Raw genomic sequence first — 6,416 nt, forward strand, 5'->3', positions numbered from 1 at the left:
CCCTATTCTGTATTTCGATCGAATCGGATTACTTCGATGTCAAAATTTGCATTCTGTAATTCGATAGAGTAATGATTTTGTATGCAAAATTCGAACTCGATCGAATGCAAATGCAAAATTTTGCATCTGATCGACATAATCCGATTTGAACGAAATTCAGAATCGGGGTAATGGAAAGAAACTCTTAAACTAACTTACTAATGTCGTTTTCGCTTCACGAAACTGCACTTAGCAACGCAAACCTGATATAAATACCAGGTTCGAAACTGACCCGATTTTTCGATACTAGCTTCAAACAAACGTTTTGACAGCAGTTAGGTTGGAAACTGAAGTAGGTTTAGCATCAAGCGAAAACGACATAACTAATACAAAAATTACATCAATTCAATGAAGAGTGCATAGGAATTTGATGATAATACGAGGATTGTTACTTATGTATTTAGCCTAAAAATGAAAACAGTATTATATTTGATCGGAAGTGGTTTTATTGTTTTTCAAAATATCTACCTAGATCATCAATACACTTTTGCATACACTTGAACCAATTTTCATAACATTTTTTCCACTCTTCTTGAGAAACCCCCAAAACATGGTTTTTGAATGCTTCAACAGCTTCCCGCATACGCATGGCTGCCAGATGGCTGACTAAACGCTGCCAGCGGGAAAAATATGGCTGGCAGACCTTCTGGTGACCGACTGCCTCGCCGCTGCCAGATATACAACTCAAACTATACAACCGTATCCACCAGGATTTTTCCATATTGAAATCTTTGACATTTTCAGCGAAGGTGAAAAGATGAAAACGCTCGGCTAACTCAGATACAGGCGACTTTGTTTTGCCAAATTGGATTCGCCAACCGTCACTGAATCAATTTTTGTAGCCACCTGGTGGCCATGGCTGTCCAGGTAGCCAAAAGGCCGTGCGGGTTCTTCAGGAGTATCGAATCACTCTCCACGCAGTTTATCCTTCACGGAGGGGAACAAACGGAAGTCGTTAGGTGCTAAGTCAAGACTATACGGCGGGTGGCTTATCAATTTGACGTTTTGGGTGCTAACATATTCGGTTGTTTAAGCCGATGAGTGAGAGCTTGCATTATCGTAATGAAGAATGATTTTGCGTCTTGCGTTTGTTTTCCTTATTTCACGAAAAACTTCTGGCAAACAAATGGCCAATTAGAATTGGCGGCCTTACAATCCACAAGAGCAACGGTAGCGTTATGTCCGTTCATATTGAAAAAAAAAACGTGATCATTTTCTTTGAAGTACTTCGAGCGCGAACTACTTTTGTTGGATTTAGTTCTTCTTGGAACACCCATACAGTCGACTGCTGTTTAGTTTCGGGCTCGTATGAGTGAATCCGACGACACGACCTGCCACTCGCTTTTAAAACTGTATCGTAAATCGAGCCGACGACACGACCAGGCACTCCGAAGAAAAATCGAAATAAAAAGTGTCTGTGAGTGATTTTCCGTCAGTTACCACAAATATAGCGGCCCCTTGATAATGATAAAATTATTCTTTTTAGGCAACACTGTTCTGGTTGCTATGCGTTATTTGTCAAGGAACCGCATATATAGAAATAAACAAACAAAATGGAAAACTATCCCGTTCCATTGTCAGTAGCCACGAAAATGCAAGAAAAAAAGGATTAATTTCGGAATAAAGCGATCTATTCTCTTGTGTGCAGCCACATATTTCCAAATCTGTTGCAATAAAATGGACACAAGACGAAACTGAATTTATTATAATGTGTATTTGCTAATAATCAAGAAAAATTACTGTTTCTAAAACTCAAAAAAAACGTGGAGCAGGATGTTTATTTCGTTTATTAAGCATTCAATTGAGACCAAAAACATTATTTCGTAACACTAGAAGAACCCTTACAGAAGTTTAAATCAATGGGAAAAGAACGATAATGAAATTGCTGCGTTCTGTGATATCGATTTGAAACACCTGTATTAAATTTAAGCTATTTTCAAATATCCTTTATACATTGAGTCAGTAACAATAAAATGCATTCATTTATGTTATTTCTCTGCTAAATCATGCTAGAAAGCTTGATTGTTTTCCATGAAGATCTTTATTGGAGATGCGTTTCAAGTCTTCTCAAGAGAATTTTCCAGGAATTATCCAGATGTCATACTAAAACTATTCTAGGGTTAGCAAAAGTCATAAAACAAAAGTTTGTCTCAATGGCGCGAAAAAATAGTAATGCTGATGATACGATCTTAGGAGAAATTCTTAGTCGCATAATTTAAAGATTTTATGAAAACTATGCAAAAGTTTCAATTCATTATTGAATTTTTCTAATGGTGTGAGATGATGATTTAGTTGATTGGTAACTGCTTTGATATCAAATTTCCGGTGCATAAAATTACTGGTGGTGCAAACAAAATAATATAACTTATCCGTATCGCAAAAACATAGCGTTTCACATAACTTTTAAGGGCCGATTCTTGTTTTTAGGCAAAGTAGTAAAATGCGCGACTGGTATATATCGATTCGGAGTTAGTTTTGTTTATCTACATAAACTTGTTTTAGAATAACAGTATCCAAGGTATCTGTTATTCGAAATCAATCCCGGTGGATTTTGTCGACCCGCATCGGTCCGATCATCGGCCCGATTATCGGTCCGATTGAGCACGATATGGGGCCGATCGTAGCGCTTCGATCGGCCCGTCATCGGACAATTCTGCACCATTTGCATCAACCGCGTCGATCTAAAAAAGCTTTATGTTTACATTATGTATCGCTAGAGAAACAGAGCGAAGAAATATCAAACAAGATATTTTCGAGCCGACGTCTTCCCGATAGGGTGAGAAAGATTGTTAAACATTTGTATCGATCATAGAGGCTTTAACCTTAAGGTAATTCGCCTGTTCTGCCCAGAAAAACTCTGGCCCTAAATTCGGGGTTTGAAATCCAACCCCGATATATTCCATCCCCCGAGTATCAGACATCCGCTCTCTGCTTTGGTATATCTTCACTCTTTTGTTCTACCGATACACTATGTAAGCTCGAAACGCAATCAAAAGCTTTCGTGCACGATGCGTCCGATGTTCGGATTTACTGGGATAATTTATCAAATCGAGTTGCCAGTTTTAACAAATTTTCAAATAATTTCGTTCTGACATTTCGAGTTACTGAGGGGTAGTCAGATTTGCGATACAGTTTTAATAGACGAGTGGCAGGTCGTGTCGTCGATCGAGCTACTCCTCAGTAACTGATAATGTCAAAAAAATATCTTATGAAAAATGTTTGAAATTGGCAACGCGGTCTGCGAAATCGTTGTTTTCGAAATAACAGTTACAGTAACCCTAGTTACCATTGTTTATCTTTTCACAGCTAGCGGACTGCCAGCTTTTATGCTTAAGTCTAAGTTCTTGGCCAAGACATAGTGCCTAAAGTAACCGTTCTCGGTTTCTTTTTTGCACCAGCTCAATCTAGAGCAACTCGAAAGCTCTCAACGTCGACTGCGGAACTACTTAGGAATTAAGAGTTTTCATGGCTTGTTTTTAACTATATATTCTGTTCATTAATAGTATGTATTCTTGTAGATGTATTACGCTTAGCATCTCTTCAAAGTTCGTACGAACCCGAAACTAAATACCAACCGCTCTGGCATTTATGTACGGTGTTATGTTCAAAGAGTGAAGAAAATTTCATCGTGAGACCAGAATGGTCTGCAACCCATTGAAGCACTCAGATGAACGTGTATGGCCCCGAATGTTGGTGATGTGCTGCAATTTTGAAATTCGGTGAAAAGTCCCGATCGTGACTGCCGTTATTTTTTTACTTTTAATGCAAATGTACTAGAACAGCTTTAATTATTTATGTTTTTCGATCCAAATTTTTGTACATTTTTAATCAGATTTCACGAATTTCAAATGACTTCACCAATATTTAAATTATATAAAAATGCAATAATAAATAAATGATTAGGGTACCGGTGAAACATGCTGTGATTACAATCTGCGCTAACTCTTACCGGTTTATTAGTAAATCATATTTCAAAAGTCTGGAATAAATAAAAATGTAGATTGATGAAATCTGTATTTGTTGTGCTCGTATTACTGCAAGTCGTTTTGTAAGTAAATAGTTCTTGAGCGTGCTTTGTTGGTCGTGAGATAATTTGTTTTTCTACCGATTATCATTAGGCAGATGGTGGTTTCCGTGGAAAGATTCTTATAATGAAACTCTTTTTAAACGCCAGTAGAAGCCGAGACAATCAGTGGGCGGCTTGACAGGGTATTTAGATTATAAGATTGAAATGCAAAATCGTGGTTATGCACGTTAAGGAAAAAACCTAAACCCCAAAACTCTTGACATTATCCTATCATTCAAATATTGTTGATAGATACGTAGAAAGGAAGCGACAAATTCAGTGGTGAATATAGGCGGATATGTTCTATTTTACTAGATCACCATCACATCCTCATATTGTTATTTCCATAATAACTGGCACATTCCTACAATGAATATATTTTAGCCTAACTTGATATATGTTAATCTGTTTTACTTATAATACATCTTTTAAAGTATTACCTGTTTGTTTATTATGCCGTGCATGGCGACTATTTCGTAGCAACCACAGCAGTGATGCTTGTAAAATATATTTTTATTATTACCTAGGGGTTTTTCAATATTCGATAACTGGCGGTAAATCGCTCACGAACACTATTTATTCCGATTTTGCTTCGGAGTGTCTGGTCGTGTCGTCGGTGAATCCGTGTTACGTCACCTGTGTAAATGGTATACACCAAATTTGAAGCACCACGATTGAATTTTTTCAGCATTTGTTTGCACCAATCGTCACGAGTCTGTTTTTTCTGAGTGATTGCCAAATTAAGTGAGACCCAACGTGAACAATTTTTTTACGACTAAATGTTTATTCAAAATAACATATTCGACGTCAACATTTCATAACGTCACATAAACCAATGAAAGTTTCTCATTGTTTACTTTGTAAATAGATTCTTCATTTTCACGTGTACTTACAAAAGATTCGTATAGAATGGAAGACAATATTCCCATGTTTCTAACAATACCTATTATGTAACGAACATTTGTATAATAACGCAGATATAGACGAAAGAGAAAGTAAACAAAGAGAATCTGTCAATTGTGTTTAGGCCTTTTTGAAATGTTAACGTCGATATAAGCTTTTCACACTAATGCCCAAAGCTGCCTCCATTTCACGGTACGTCACATGGCGATCCTCCGTTATCAGATTTTTCACTGCATCGATGTTTTCTGGCCAAACAACTGATTTTGGACGACCTTCTTTGAATTCATCGAAAAGCGAACTACGACCACAATTTAATTCGGTCTACTACACTGATAAAAATTTACACGATCGATTCATATGTAAACACCACTTCAATTTAATATGCTTTTTCATTTCAATACATAACCAAAGCGATTTGTTTCAAGATTTCATGTGCAAATTCACTAAGATGCGAAATTGGATTATTTTTCACTTAGCTTTGATATGTTTTACCTTTGGATGTGATGTGTTTTGCTATTGAATCGAACTACATGTTTTAAACATTTCATTTTCTAGTGGAAATAAGTACAGCACAAATGTATGTGAAAAACACTTGAATCGGTCAACTCAGTTTCAATTGAAATCTATGTGGAAAACAATGTGACCTTCACATGAAATACATATAGAATCTAGAGGTAACGATATATCTTATCCTTCTTATGTGCATTTCATATAAACGAAGCATGATTTCCACTAAATATCAACAGTTTTTAAACTCATTTTATGAGTTAAGTGTATATTTTCATAGTTTCATGTGTTCTACAAACAAGCAGTGATAGATCAAATGCTTTGCACATGATGCTAGCGTGCAAATTATTTTCAGTGTAGTTTTTTTACAGTCGCATTAGGATGGTACTACATTGCCAAAGTCGAACTAAGTTGATTGAACTTGATAATACACGACGAAAATTGTGATAAACCATTGCACGCAGATGTTCACGATTCAATTCCATTTTGTTGCTGAGGTAAAATTTTTAACTCACTATAAACAAAACAAATAGCGCTCAAATGACAGAATGTTCTGAAGATGGCAATGGTTAAAAATGTCAAAGGCCACCAACCAATTGGAGGGAGCTTTTTTGCTGGGTCTTTTGATACTCTTTTCCATGGGGGAGTGGTGATCTCTCTCGATTGACGTCACTCGGTCGGCATACGTTTGAAACCAAATTGACGATAAGGGCGCCATCGAATGGAACTCACAACAACCGCTCGGTCATCAATGTAGATTAAACAAAAAAAAACTAAAGCAATTTTATTATGTAATTTTTTTTATTCTTATATCCATTTTAAAATATTTCCAATACAATATTCTCGTATCTTCTATGGATAGTATATTTTAATAGCGTTTAGGTTCATTAAGGATGCAAAA

This window comes from Malaya genurostris, chromosome 2 (genome assembly GCF_030247185.1).
Source record: "Malaya genurostris strain Urasoe2022 chromosome 2, Malgen_1.1, whole genome shotgun sequence".
Taxonomy (NCBI): domain Eukaryota; kingdom Metazoa; phylum Arthropoda; class Insecta; order Diptera; family Culicidae; genus Malaya; species Malaya genurostris.